We start from the raw sequence: 16,066 nt of genomic DNA, 5'->3' as shown, positions 1-16,066 counted from the left end.
GCCCCTTCAGATGCGAAACTTCAGATAAGCTTAAAGCACCTAAACCCATAAACCTATAGTCAATCACTGCCCCCTCGCGGTCTGCAAGGCAGTCCGCTGACTTACATTTTGCTAAAATGTCGGTGCGGGACGTTCCAGTACCTCCTGCATCTAGATGGCATCCCGAACTAAGGATCCCACTCACTGATCTTATTTTCACAGAATATCAAATAAACGTTCTATTATCTCTCTTGATGAATTGAGGAGGTACACACGAGTTACAGGAGGGACATACCGAATGACGCGTAATGTGTACATTCTACTCGTCGGTCTGAAACCAAGAAAAATACTGAGAATGTTGCCGCTCATTCGTTAGGAAGACACTGAGCTTAGGATTCAAATTTCGGTGGAGACCTAAGCCGAAAATCGCCAAAAATTCGCCATGTCGCCATTCATAATTTTAGGTCGCCACGGGCCTCTCAAATTCGCCAATTTGGCGAAAAGTAGCCACCATTGGCAACCCTGCTCTCCTTGCTGTCCCGGTCCGTGCTTGCGATTCATCGTGTCGCATCGACTAATTTGTCGTGTGCTCCACAGCGCGAGTGCGATCAGTCGGAGCGACTACTTGCCAGCATGTCGGGGAACCGCTGCGTAGTGCGGACCTGCTCGTCGAGGCGTGGAAAAAGCGGAAATTGCGTGGCGTTTCATTACACGTATGGTACACGCCAACACGACCACAAGCTATCAAAGTGGAGTAGCCTATAGATAAATAACATCGCTAACAAGTAACACGCATGTAGCGTTAATAGTGAATGTTAGTTCGTCCGTGGACTTCCTTGCGCTAGCGTCATACCGGGTTAGTGCAGCCGTAACCATGAGAGGCCGGATAGGTGGGGCCATCTGGCGGCGCAAAGAAGAACCTGGCAAGCACAGAATTGTTATTGTAGGAACGTATCGTATTCTATTTCTCCGCTGGTGTGCATTCGCTATGCCGATATTCCATAGACCCCTTTGCGTATACCGGAATGCCGTGCACGCTAAAATTCTCTGATATAGCTAATTGAGACACACCAGCGAGTATGGCCCAAGCGTGCGTCCCCGGGCACCTCCTCGTTGCTGCTTGGAACGGCGTCCATTTCTGAATCGCTGTTTTGCAAAGGGTCGAAGCGAAAATTATTCGCAACGTCGCGTATCGCGGTGATTCTAAGTTCCAGAATGTCGTCATCAACACAACTCGATTCTTTTGACGGCGACGCTGGCGACAAGGCATGACTGAACGTGCGCGCCTAGCAGACGAAATGTTAGCTCAGCAGCTGATCCTCACGTCACTCCTAAAGCCCCTCCATGGTAGACGCGATGGAGGGGCTTTAGTCACTCCTTTCTGTGGACAAGTGGTAAACAGGGGCGCGGTCTGGAGTTGACCGCGAGGGAGCGCTGCTAGCGCTAAAAAAATGGCGGGCTTGCAGGCCGTTTTGAATCGTGCTAGATACCGGTGATATAAATCAATAAAACAGATAGCTATTCGTCCCTTAGTTGAATTTTCGGTCGCGAATTGCTACTAGGGGGTAGATAACTACTCGTGGATGCAAATGTCTTGACATGCGTAAATTTGATGTCAGTGCTCCTTTAAAGTGTGCTATTTCTAGCATAGCTTAGTTTGTTCGCCAAGTATGTCGATTTCAGTGTCCAATCCTTCAAGTCAAGTGCTTTTATTTTCATTTTTTCTTACATTCATGCTTATACAGATATCTGGACCGATAGCCAGGAAAGGCTAGTATCCGGTCCAGTGTTAATAATAAAACATTCAGGTCAGTGCAGTATTTACAGTTAGGTATACAATTACATATCTTAACAGACAAACAAACGAACAATGGTTTTCACAAGTGCACCCGAATAGTTATTGCAGATATGTTAAAGGTCCTGGTTCGCAAGAAAAAAGAATTTACTACACTGCTTAAAATTACGTGCGGTTTTAACCTCCAAAGGTAGGACATTCCAGATTTTTGTTCCACTAAATTCGATCACTCTTTCACCGTATACATTATAACATTTTGGTAAATTCAGATTGCCTTTTAGAGCATGTCTCGTACTGCGCGTCGGAAAACAGAACACATTACGAGGAATAGGAAAGTTAGTGCTCATAATGCTATTAACTGAAATTGAAATCTTATAATTACACAGAGCCTTAAGCGATAACACTTGCTGTGTCTGGAAAATGTCGTTAATTATATCATTGTTACTGTTAGGATTAATTATTTTCAATGCCCTTTTCTGTAATTTTTGTAAAGATTGTAGGTATGTTTTGTAAGTTACGCCCCATGATTCTATACAATAACTGATATGGCTATGACAAAACGCATAGTATAGAGATTTGAGTATTTCACGGGGGAAATATTGTCTTGCTTTAATGAGGTGGTAACATCCGCACGCGACTCTCCTGCACACATTCTGAATATGCGCTTCCCAATGTATATGTTGGTCAAAAATGACTCCCAGATATTTAAATGTGTCAACTTCTTGTATAGGGCTATTGTTTAAGCTAATACTTATGCTGCTGGTGTCAACATTATTTCTCCTCGACCGAAAAACTACATATTTAGTTTTTTTGCTATTTAAAGTTAGTTTGTTTTGAGCAAACCATGAGGAAATGCTTGCTAAATCATTCATTACATCTATTTGCAGTGCAGAGAGTGTGTCACCTGTAAATAATAAAGATGTGTCATCTGCGTACATTAGAGCTTTAGAGCTATGAAGAGCATCAGGGAGGTTGTTAATGTATATTGAAAATAACACTGGTCCTAGCACGGATCCTTGTGGGACTCCACTAGTGACTGTGCTGAATGTTGAATAATAGTCGCCCATTACTACCATTTGTTTCCGTGAGGATAAATAGCTGGAAAAGAATTCAAGGGAGTTGTTGGTGATACCGTAACTTTCTAGTTTTTGCAGTAGTATGGAGTGAGAAACGGTATCAAACGCTTTCTTAATATCTAAAAATATTCCTATTACTAACTTATTTCATGAAGTGCTGAATTTATTATTTGGGAGAGAGTTAACACTGCAGTAGATGTCGATCTATTAGATACAAAACCATGCTGCTGAGGACAAATTACATTGTGTTCGTTTAGGAAACTTTTCAATCTCTTGGAAATCAGTTTTTCAAAAACTGTGTTTATGACACTCAGAACGGATATTGGTCTGTAATTCTCTGGCTGATTCGAATCCCCAGATTTGTACACAGGAATGACTTTGGCTGTTTTCAATATATCTGGATATGAACTGGTAGCAAACGCGAGATTAAATACTTGGCAAATGGGACTGCAGAGAATGTCAACGTTGTCTTTTAAAATTCTAGTGTGTATACCATCGTGGCCAGCTGCTTTCCTTAAAGGCATTTTATTTATCATTGATTTCAGTTCATCATGGCTTATTTCTTCCAAATGAAAGTCGTCGTCAACTATCCTAGGTAGGGCTGGGGCGAGCTCACAGGATGAAAACTGATTAGCTAGGTTACTTCCTATGTCAGAAAAATAGCGATTAAATTCATTAGCTACTTGCGTCGATGGTTCATCCGGTTGAGTTCTCTGTATTTGGCCTTTGCCTATAACTTCTTTTACGATTTCCCATATTTTTTTTGTGTTCCCACTGTCGTTCTTAATGAGGTTGATGTAGTACTGCTTTTTTGATTTTCTGATCATACTGACCGAGCTATTTCTAAAGTATTTAAAGCTCTCCTTGTAATAAGAATTTGATTTATTGCATTTCCATTTACGGTAAAAATAGTCTTTCTGTTTTAATGTTCCAGGATAGTGTTAGTTATCCAAGGACACATGGGATGTTCGTAATTGTGGCGTTTATACACTCTTGTAGAATGCTTAATGGCATTGTTAATGCATTGGATAAGTGCTTCACACTGAGCATGCACATCACATAATTCAAATACTTTTTGAAAATCTACACACTGAAGCAATCGTCGCACTTCAGCATAATTTACAGAAGTTGATCTTCTATCTGGTGCATTAGGTGTAGAAGACAGATATTTTCGAGGTAAGAATAGAAACGTTGGGTTGTGATCTGCAATGGCAACATCGTAAACACCTGCTGAAACATTAAATTCTGAGTTGCACAAGATATGATCGATAAGAGATTCACATTGGCTTGTAATACGGGTCGATGAAGATATGACATTTTTTAGATTGAGAGATTCTAGCAGGAATATGTAGTCATGACAGTTCTGCTTCAGGAGGTCAATATTAAAATCACCGCAAACAATTATAGGTTCATCTGAAGAAACAAGGGGAACAATTATTTTTTCCATGCTTGTTATAAAATCATTCACGCTTGAAGAAGGAGGTCGGTACACAACTCCTATTCTAGCCCCACATTTTAATTGAACAAAAATAGTTTCTGCATATGACTCACAAACTGAGCTTACTGGCAAAGTAACATATTTAATGTCATTTTTAATAAATAGCGCCACTCCTCCACCCCGGGTGGCCCCCGGTCTAGGTTGCGACACAGTAACGTATCCCGGTAGCTGGACTGTTTCACCTTTTTTTAACCATGTCTCAGTTATGGCTATAATGTCGTAGTTGAATGTATGCTGCGATAAGTATGCCGATAGGCTTTCAAGATTTTTTCCAATACTGCGTAAGTTACAGTGCAAAGTGATAAATGATCTTGCTTACAATGTATATCTTCAAGTTGATCAAGGTTATAAGCCATTATGACAATGTTATTTACGAGATGTGTCTATTATAGCTGCTTACAGGATCTGAGCAAAATCATCAGTGCTCATAATATGGACCACTCGCGAATTTTCAGATTTCCTCATCAGAATTTTTCCATCAGATACCCAGGTGAATTTCCAGCCTTTTTCTCGTTTTGCTTTCAGTGCGAGCCCCAAAAGAACTTTATTTGCTTGGCACAGGTGTTCATTAATGAAGATCGGGGTCACTTCACCATCAAAACCCAGGTGACTTGTGTTTAGCCTTTGTTTTTTTTGCCTTTTTCAGGATTTTGTCCCTGACATTTCGAGAAGTGAGCTTGACAATGATGTTTGGAGTAGTTGTGTTATTTTTTGTTGGCACGCGGTGTATCACATCGATATCTGAGTCTTTAATTTCTACGTTCAAGCAGGTAGAAATGGTCTGCATTGTGGTACCGAGTTTCTCTTCAGCCTTAATTGGAACACCTTTGATTTCCAAGTTACAATTACGACTGTACTGCGCAAGAGCTGTCAGTTCTTTTTAACATCCTTCAGTTCCTTTATCAGGCGGCTGTTCTCTTTTTTTAGTTCAATGTTGTCCGACCTGACTGCAGCTACTTCCAGTTTGAATTCTTCAAAATTCTGATTAATGAAGTTCATTGAGGATTTCACTGAATCCATTTCGCCCTCAATTAGTTTGTGGATATCACGCTTTAACTCTTCGTGATTCCTGTCAATTCGTGCAGTCAAATCAGCCATTGCCTTAGCCAGCTCTTTCACAGTACTCATTTTAGTAAATTTGCACAAGAATCACAAAATTCACCCAGAGAGCAGTCCAAGAGCTACAGTGCGTATTACTCGATTGTTTAAAAAATGTCTCAGCACATACCTGCGTGAAGCAAGGTAGCGGTTAAATGCCGTCCTATCCTGCAGCTGCCTGGACTGCTCTCGAATGATGCTTTTCCGCGGTAAATTCGGTGCTTTTATAGCCCTGAGGTGACGTCACGGTTCCGTTCGGGGGCGTTGTCCGCAGCCACCAGCGCTGTTTCCAGCTTGATAGGCGTATCCTGATGCGCCGACACGTGCGAGGCTGTCACCGTGTTGTGGCTGCGATGGGGAATAGATGCACTGGCCTCGATGCGGACAGGATCCCTGGACGTTGCCGTGGAATGCACTGCGTGAAGCAAGGTAGCGGTTAAATGCCGTCCTATCCTGCAGCTGCCTGGACTGCTCTCGAATGATGCTTTTCCGCGGTAAATTCGGTGCTTTTATAGCCCTGAGGTGACGTCACGGTTCCGTTCGGGGGCGTTGTCCGCAGCCACCAGCGCTGTTTCCAGCTTGATAGGCGTATCCTGATGCGCCGACACGTGCGAGGCTGTCACCGTGTTGTGGCTGCGATGGGGAATAGATGCACTGGCCTCGATGCGGACAGGATCCCTGGACGTTGCCGTGGAATGCACTGCGTGAAGCAAGGTAGCGGTTAAATGCCGTCCTATCCTGCAGCTGCCTGGACTGCTCTCGAATGATCTACTGTTGCTACTGTTGTTACTGTTGCTGTGAAATAGTGTATTTTTATTGCAATTGATACTTCTAATTATGTCATTATTACTAATTATGTACTTTGTCCGCCCCCCCTCACCTGCAATGTCTTAATGGCGCTGAGGGTACTGTAATAAATAAACAAATGAACTGAACGTTTCGATGCGCTGTAACTTTAATTGCATTATGCTGCACTAATGGGTGTCTTTGCGTAGTATGAGCATCCTTGAAATAAAAAAAGTATTCCAGTATCTGTATCGCTGTAACTGTATTCCCGAATACTTTTTTCGTCTTATTGCAAAAGTATCTCCGAAATATCCCGTTACGTTAAAGGCAAATGTATCTCAGTATCTGTATTTTAGGCTTCCAATTCATGTATTTCGATATCTGTATTCCGGAATACTTTTTTGAGTATCGCTGCCCAGCCCTGGTCTGGGCTCGTATTCACAAAAATGTCTTAGGCTAAAAATTTTCGTAAGGGAATATTTCAGCCAATCACGATGCGGGACATGTCATTAGCAAAGCCGGCTGACAAATGGGAAAAGGCTCTTACGAAAGAGAAGTTTCGTGAATTCAGCCCCTGAGCTTTGGTGCTTCATTAATAAACGTAGAAAAATGGAATCGTGTGCATGCGGTCCTCTTTTGCTGTATCTACAGACCTTATTTTGCCGCCGAAAAATGAAGAATCAGGCACGCGGCTAAAAGAAAAATCAATAAAAAAAGAATGAGACGTTCGGTAACACATTAACTTCATTATTCTGATTTCTAGTTACGATGAGTAGTCTGGTCTGAACGTACAAATAATTATTGCACTAGTTCTATTATATGTTTGCTTGTCTTTTGTGTTTAATCATAAGTTACAACTTTAAAATTTCATATCGACAATTCTTGGCCAATCCCCCAGTGTGGGTACGAGCAATGTGTAGAGGCACATCATCATCATCAGAAGAAGAAATGATCACGTCACGAAGGGGTGCTACCCGCTTGATAGGAATACACATCGTAAGTAAAGATTCGATTTGAAGCAACGCCACAGACTGAACTGCTTTCTTCTCCTCGAATATGGAGTCGAAGTTTACGCGGGGTGTTTATACCGGACACTGTTTGACGACCTCTCGCTGGTCTCCGTTGCAGATGCCCAACATCGTTGGAGTCGTCCGTTTCTCCTACGGCTTCCATCGAACATCATCGCGTAAGTGCTCTCTGTAGTGCTATGCGACGACGTCACTGAATGCATTTTGAAATGGGCAGTGCGAAAACGAGAACAAGTAATACACGCACTCAGAAGTAATACACGCACTCATTATTATGAAGGCAGCGCGGACTCGCACGTTGCTCAACACTGTTCACAACACCGATGCGCTCCTCATTTTCGTGACACTATCAGTATTTTCAAGCATAATAATAAGGCTGCTAGAGAGATTGTTGAGGCTTATTACATCAACAAAAAAGGCAATGGATGTGTAAGCATGCCTTTAATGGCACTGCGTGACAATGAAATTTCTTTCCTGAATCGCTTCATTACATAGTAAAAGAGTGTATATGTGATCACCGTTTTAATCTTTCGTAACTTTTTGTAATCTTTGCAGGAGCACATGTTTGTTGCTATCAGTGATGTAAGAGCACGTGGTACTTGGTGATGGTTTAAAATAGTGCGCGGTATTTCTAATAAAGTTAGTTGTGAGATGGCGCTGTGTGGTCTGTACTAGAGCACTGCACGGGCTCGAGCCTACCCGAAAACCCGGGCCCGGCCCGGAGCTTTCACCGCGGGCCCGGGCCGGGCTCGGGTCTGAAGCTCCGGGCTTAGGGCCGGGCCCGGGTTTGAGGTGGCGGGCTCGAGTCGGGCCGGGCTTGGACTTTACTCTGTTCTTAAAGGGACACTAAAGTGATGCAATGAATCGATCAAGACTGGTAAGGTGTACTCTGAGAACTCGAGTTATCTTCACCATCATAACGAGAAAATCAAGGGCAAGGTTCCATTTTTAAATTTCGCGCCTAAATCTCCGCGCGTCACGTAATGGATTTCAAACTGTTTTTCTCGTAACTTGGGGATATTGAATCAACGAAACTTCTTGAAACTTGGTATGTTAAGTCTATGGCCCTCTCAGAGGTCAATGTACTTAATTTTTACCGATTAGAAAGTACGTTGATCCCAGTAAGCGCCGTGTTTGTTGCACGATTTTCAAGGCGGCGTCGGCACCCGCATTTTCTTTTTCCGCGTCTGCTCGCTTACAAAGACTCTTGTCGCAGCGAGCATGCTGATTATGGAATTTTAAGAGTAACTTTACTGATAATAGAAGAATTGTTTTTTTTTCTTTAGTTTCCCTTGAAGTGTGTTCCTCATACTTTACGCGTACATATACATTTCACATTTTATCGCGATAAAACGATTCCTTTTTCTTTATGTGGGGCAAGCTATTTGGAGAAGTTTTATGAGCGACAAGCACTGATCTTCCTTTGCTTCTTGCATATGGGGCTACTTGATTTATCTGAAACGGGCGAGCTAAAAGAAAACAGACCAGGCGGCTATATAGTTGACATCTCGCTATTCCATGCTTTATTTACATTTGTTATTATTTTATATCGTAAATATTATTCTCTAATCGCAGTAATAAATGTAGTATAATAAATTAATACCTATAACTTATCATCGCAAGTGCGATCACGGAGCTCAAAGGCGGGGAAATGTTCTTGCAAGTTCCAGCCCTCCACTAAAACAAAAAGACTTCGCGGAATCTCGTTGTAAATAAACTCTATAACGACATTCTCTTTCCGTGGCTCCGTCTAGGCTCCAAGAGGTCATGCGACGCGAGATGGACATGCACAGCCTGCTGTGTGTGCCCACATTGTTAACATCTGAGCGTTCGTCTTGTTCCGCTATATCAGGGGTCTCAAACTCGCCTCATCTAACGGGCCGCATTCACGAAAATTTACTTCCGCAAGGGCCAGGACAGTGACGAAGGTAGGAGTGGAAGGTGACGTAGGAATAGGTTGTACCAGATGTCAGCTAACGTTGCCATTTTAAAAACCTTTTTAATATTTCATATATGGGTCATTTCCGAAGGGCCTGTGGCGGCAAGTTTCCAACATATCGATACCTATCTCCAAAATGACTAAAATCTGGACGCCAATTCTGCAATATAGAGTTTTGTTTCACGGTTATGTATCACCGCATGGTAGATGCAGCTAGGCGATGCCTCGCGAAAAAAAAAATATTTTAGACCTGTCATGCCTGTGTAGCTCAAGAGCGTACTCATAAAGAAAATAAAGAAAAATGAGACAAAGACAGTCATGTGCGGGCCCCGCCACATTGGTCTATACTGGTTATGGCGCTCGACTGCTGATCCCAAGGTCGCGGGATCGAATCCCGGCCGCGGCGGATATATTTTCAGTGGGGGCGAAAATGTTCGAGACCCGTGTACTTAGATTTAGGTGCACGTTAAAGAACCCCAGGTGGACGAAATTTCCGGAGCCCTCCACTACGGCGTCTCTCATAATCATATCGTGGTTTTGGGACGTTGAACAACAGATATTATTATTATGTGCGGGCCGCAGGCCGCTAGCGAGAGGTTCGCGGGTCGCGTGTTTGAGACCCTTGCACTATATAGTGCGAGAGCTACATGATACATCTACAACAGCGTTGGAATGTGCAGGAATAGCATAAGGGCAATAAACATGTATTTTCATGTTTAATGGCAAGGTATATTAGCTTGACGAAATATCTGGCTTGAAATAAGAATCACGAATTTCATGCGGGGTGACGCCTCCTTACCTCGAGTAATATGCACCCAATGAGTAAGCTTCGAGAACAGGGGCGTAGCCAGAAATCTTTTGCGGGGAAAGGGGGGGCGGGGCGGTGCACCTATTTGATCTGAAGTGGAGACTGGGCAGGCAGACGCGGTCCAGTGTCATTTCGTGGTGTCTATGCTATGGAAAAAATAAAATTGCGGAGGGGGGGGGGGGCGCACGGGCCCGGTGTGATGCCACCCTGTGGCTACGCCAGTGGTCGAGAATGCTATTCGCACCTTTATTACCAAACTGGAATGAACCCCGAAAATAGATCGCATTCACTTCGTCCACCTTGCCAGTCCTACCAGTGTAGTCTTACCAGCGTAGATCACCTTCTACCGGTGCAACATCGTTAGGAAGGCATACGCCATTATAATATTTAAAAAAATCGCCCTTTGCAAGTCGTACATAACAAACACTGCTGAAAACTGCAAGGAGAAGCCATCAGAGACATTTATAGATTATATTGAATAGTGGCACAATTTTCGGGAACGAGAGAAATGAAGGGATCAGCTTGACAGCTATTTTCATTCTGCAGAGGTCCAAAAATACACCCTAAATTTGCTCCAGTGGTGGAAGTCTAGAACTACGTCTGCCGACGCCTTCACATTTCGCAAGGCAGATGTGCGCCCCTGCGGCTAGCGCAAGCAGTGCAAGACACTTTAGCGCAGTAGGACATGTGATGCAACGGCGCACGGTGTGCTTGTAATGGAATCTCTTTATAATTATTTTTGTACAATAACATGCGAACAAACAAACTATAAACTATGCCACAAAAACTTGCTGTATATAACAGCAGTGGTGTGATATGTGAAAAGAATGTTATGACAAATAGTTTCCTTTTTTTTTCCATTCGGCTTCTTACACGTATTTGCAAAGTGCACGTGGTGCGCGCGGTTCGGCATAATTTTTATCTAGGTTAGTGTATTTACAACAAACGTAATAAATTTGGCTTTGTTCCTCTATTTCTCTTGATGTGGCAAAGTGCTACTACAATGAAGATATATGTGCTATACAAATCCAGAAGGGTGCACGGTTGGCTTTGTCGTTATGGCACGCTTTAATGGGACACTAAAGAAAAAAACGATTTGTTTCGTATTAGTAAATTACTCTTTCACAATTCCAAAATCACCACGCCTGCCGCGAGAAGACGCATGGGAAGCGAGAAAACGCGCAAAAAGAAATTACGGATGGTGACGCCACCTTGAAATCCCAGCATCAAACGCGTCATAGGTTTTGACGGCGTCTGCTAGGTCCTACGCATTTTCTAATCGGTAAAAATGAAGTGCAGTGTCTTCCGAGGGGGGCCATAGACTCAACATACGAAGCTTCAGGAAATTTCGACAAGCAAAAGTCGCCAAAATACGAAAAATACGCTTTGAAATCCGCGTTGTCACGCGTGGAGATTTTGGCCCGAAATTTAGAAATCCAACCTTGACCTTGATTTTCTCCTAACGAAACTAACGACATTAGATTTCTCAGAGTGCAATTCATCAATCTAAGGCGACTGATTGTTTCACTTTCGTGTCCACTTAAACTTCAATAAAGAGCGCAATAAAATTAAAGTGAAGAGAGCGCTCTATTCTCAGTCCCATCTGTTTTTATTGCGCTCCTTATCAAAACAGAACTCATGCAGCAAATCACTTTTCTTCCTGCAATATCTGCTACAAAACGCTCTTGATGATCCCGATTGTATTCCCAGAAAATTAGGTACAGTATACCACTGTCAAACAAACGTTCATCGTACCCAGTATGTCCGTAGAACTGTTTCCACGGTGACCCAGCCCCTTTTTATAAGGAAGTACCGTACGTTAAAGTATACTTGCTAGGGAAGCATGCGCCAAGCAGGCGTATATATTTGCCATTTAAAACGCCTTGCGGTCGATTCTACGTTCGGGCAACACCACCTATTGGCTCGGGCTCCTGTCGGGCCCGATCTGTGGTCGGGAAGGGCCGGGCCGGGTAGGCGAAATTTTTTCTCGGGTTCGGGCCGGGCCCGGTTCTCGCTTTGAGTCGCCGGGCCGGGCTCGGGCGGGTAAACGTGAACGAGTCCCGGGCCCGGGCCGGGCCCGGGCCGAGAATCAAGGCCCGTGCAGTGCTCTAGTCTGTACTGCTTCTTGTCCTGTCCTCGTTTTCACGCTGCCCATTTCAAGATGCCTAACCAATTCTAACTTGCCCAAATCTCAATTCTTCTGACGTCACTGAAGAATAGCTACGAGTTGTTACGGCCCATCATGCTACTAGACGGGTAGCTCTCGCTTAGGATCGCTTCGTCATCAAGGCCAAACTGGGAGAGTTCAAGCAACATGCCCTCGCGAAAAATTTTGTTGAGTCGATATAGAGAGCTCATTGGTGTTCAGTTGCGCAGCCACTATATAGAAGTTACTGGGTGCAGAGCGCACTCGAGAAAAGGAGAAAGGGAGAGACAAAAAATACACACCCAGTGCTGTGTTCTTTTGTGTTTTTCTTTGTCCTTGTGTCGGGTTTGTGCTGCAACCAGTAGCTTCTAATCATCAACAAACAGGCCCACTAAAAAGATTACACCATCTCCCACTAAAGGGGACCATGAGGCGATGCGAAGCCGGAGCACTTCCACAATCGCGTTCCATTGGCGTTCGTTGGGCATGCTACCGACCTCGCGTCGTGGAACGCGAAGAGGAACTCTACGCGCGTCGTGTCTTCCCTCTAGCCTGGCCGTTAATTCTCACAAGGCGAGCGGGGAACGCGGTCGACAGACGCGCGAGAGGGGGCAACGTAGGAGAGGAGAGAGAGGGGGAGGGGACGCGCATGCGCTGGCGCTCATCGCGGCGTTGTGCAGGAGAGAACTTCGGCATGTCGAGCCCGCATTTCAGAGAATTCAACCGAAGCAAGCGCTGGACTGAACGCGCGCAGCGCTCTACCCCCTTTATATTCACACTTGAAGGAGAGTAGACTAGAGGAGGAGAGTAGCGCATGCGCCGCGATAGCAGAAGCGAAAACGCAGGAGAAGCGCAAGCAGGTGCTGGGAGAGAAGTGGGAGAGAGTAACGCGCAGCTGTTGGAGAGAGGGAAGGAGGAGAGTTGCGCATGCGTAGTGTGAGTGCGGACGCCAAGGCCAACGCCGCGCGACATACCTCCGAGGTCTGTGTGTGTGCGGGGGGGGGGAGGTAGGGACGAGGGCGTGCACGTCATAGAATCATTGAAGTGGCTGTCGGGCAAGCGGGTGTTGGCACGCGTCGTTTTCGTGCTATAGGCATTCCATTGTTGACGAGAACTTGGAGAGCAAATAATGGCATTGTAGGAGAGGAGTAGGCAGCGACGGGGCACGCTTTTTGTGTCAGCCTCTGGCAGCAACCTCGCTTGAGCCCAAGAGAGTATTCACAAGAGAGTGAAGACCCCACACGCTCGAGGTGCCCGGATGATGACGTGCGTTCCATGCAGCTCAAGGGCACGTACGGGTTCCAACATTCATCATTGCAGCTCAAGGGCACGTACGGGTTCCAACATTCATGTCCTCGTTGTCCCCGTAGTGTTCTGAAAGTGGTCGTTACTACATGTACTAATTAATGACTCGTCGTGTAAACTTCGTAACAGGCCCTCAAGTGCCTTCACCTCTGTACGCCGTGTATGCTTCCCCTCACTTAGAACGATAGTGCGGTGAAGCCACTATGAAAGAGTTTTGTTGGTTTCAGTTTTAACCCGTGACGCTCTTGCCTGCAGTTATTTCTCTCCTTCGTGCACGTTCATGCGTCTAAACAAAATCATCTCTCTAAGCACAATCAGTGAAGCCATTAATTGGTCCTTTAATATATATATTTTTTTCGCAGCGAGTACGGGGCTCGTGCTTGACACTTTGCTGGGCGTCGAGTCCGTCGTCAACATCGTCAGCGACGTGATAGTTATACTGCTGCTTTGGAAAACGGTACTTCTATACATTCCCCTTATTCTAGGTGATATACTAAAGCGATAAAAATGAAAAAAATCTAACTGTAGACACTGTGTGGAACGGTAGTGTATACTCGACATGCTCTGTTTTTCTCCTGTGTGCACGAACTTTATAGCTTGTCAACATATATAAGCTGTTGGCTAATGCCTCGTCCAACACGTTTAAATGGAAGCTTCGCTGGGTTTCGAAGGTCGTGACTGCTGTTACGGGCTTCTGCTGCAAGCTTACCGAATATGCCATGGCCTTATTACGAGAGCAATCATAGGGACACTGGCTCATTTTTGCCGTCGCCGTCATGTTCCGAATAAAGTTAAGATCGATAACGTCGCCCTGCGCGTCGCCTTTTCTATGTTCGAGTCAAAGCGCGCTAGCGCTGCTGACGAACGCGGCTAGAATGGAGATGAAACGAGCCGGCCGCCTCCGTTGCACGAAGGCATGGAGATAGGAGCCGGAGGGTGCACACCTCTGGCAAGAAATGCGTACTATGATCGACCGGGTGTGGTCACGCGCGGTTGCACGCTATCTTTAGAAGACACTAGCAGACGCCTCATAGCTTTGTAGGTGTTGTGCTCTCATCGTGAAGTTTGCGTTCAAGCCACACACAGCATGAAGGTCACTTCGCTCGCTGCAGCGACAACATTTACTAAAGAATCGAGGTGCTAGCCTTTCTTCGTATAACATTCCACTTTGATGTTATCGCATTCGTTGCCTCACCCTTAAGGCGAAAATGACCTTGATTAAAATGTTAGAATTCAAAGCAACAATACCCAACTTCCGTTATGCCACTTCCGGTTGGCCAAGTAACTTTGTTTCCACTTCATGTCTTTTAACCGAACTTTTGTTTTCCACTCCCGATCTGCGCGGAAACTAGACCACGTCGACGCGACGGTGCTTACGAGTGTGATCCACTGTTGGATACTTTCTCCCCTACGAGTTGTCAGAGTAATGTTCTTACTTTTGCTATTCGTCTTTCATGAACGCAGGAAAAGCCGATTGATCAAACTGTAAGTAAAACGATTTATGTTTTTTTTTCAATTACGGAAGATGCGTCGTGCTTTCTGATGCTCGAAAGTTGTAAGCTCATTTGGCGAGTGTGTGATGCAGAGCAGCGAGTGACTCAGGGGCACGCGCAGAAGCACCGTCTAGCCTCCGTCGAAGGCATTCATGATGATAAACAGCGGATAAGGAAAAGGACGGGTTGAAAAGAAAACAGGACAGGCGCTGTCCTGTTTTCAACCCGTCCCTTAATTGTCTTCCACGCTGCTACCATGAATCGGCGCCGACTTGCCCAACTTTCCACTTCTATTAAAGGATCGCTGGTCACCTCAATGCCGGGGAGCGAAAATGGGGGGGGGGGGGGGGAAGATGACTTGCAGGCTGTCGTAAGCATAAAATGACTCACGTTTGAATGCGTTGAAGCTGAAGACTGTTCCAGTAAAACGAACCGAAGTAGAAGTTTTATTTATTTATTTATTTATTTATTTATTTATTTATTTATTTATTTATTTATTTATTTATTTATTTATTTATTTATTTATTTCTTACTGACAGCTTATTTTACAAGCCATATGCAGGACTGGATTGTAAAAAAGAAAATATTGAACAATCTGTGAAACAAATCTGTTTTGAACAATCTGCACAGCATGTGAAACGAAGAAACAATGAAATCCAGTAAAACACACAAGGTGCCGCAGGTGAAAAACATGGGCAAGAATTACAGAGATCACAAAGAGAAGTATCGACGATGTAGAACAAATAATAAAGTCAAGAAAAGAATCCCAAGAATATGCAATAGAGCGCATGTTCACACAGTGGTCTGCTCAGGCAATTCAAAGGAGAATGTCTATTTTTGACACAATTTTGAGGCATCGCAAAAGGGGCATTTTTAGATCCCTTGGTATGCAGTGTTAACGCTCTGCACACACCGGAGCCAAACACGTATAAAATATTTTACTTGGATTTTAATGCTTTCGTCAAGCAGCATCTTCAAGCTAGCCCCACCGCAATGGACATTATCACGACGAGTCAACACTGGCTTTGCCCACTCTTCATCCTGAGCGCAGCCTAAATCGCAGAAATCGCTGTCGTAGTCGCTGGAAGACAATTCATTCATCATTGTTTCGTGAA

This window comes from Rhipicephalus sanguineus, chromosome 4 (genome assembly GCF_013339695.2).
Source record: "Rhipicephalus sanguineus isolate Rsan-2018 chromosome 4, BIME_Rsan_1.4, whole genome shotgun sequence".
NCBI classification, from domain to species: Eukaryota; Metazoa; Arthropoda; class Arachnida; order Ixodida; family Ixodidae; genus Rhipicephalus; species Rhipicephalus sanguineus.
The sequence above is the reverse complement of the archived record's forward strand: the minus strand, read 5'-3'. Positions refer to the sequence as shown.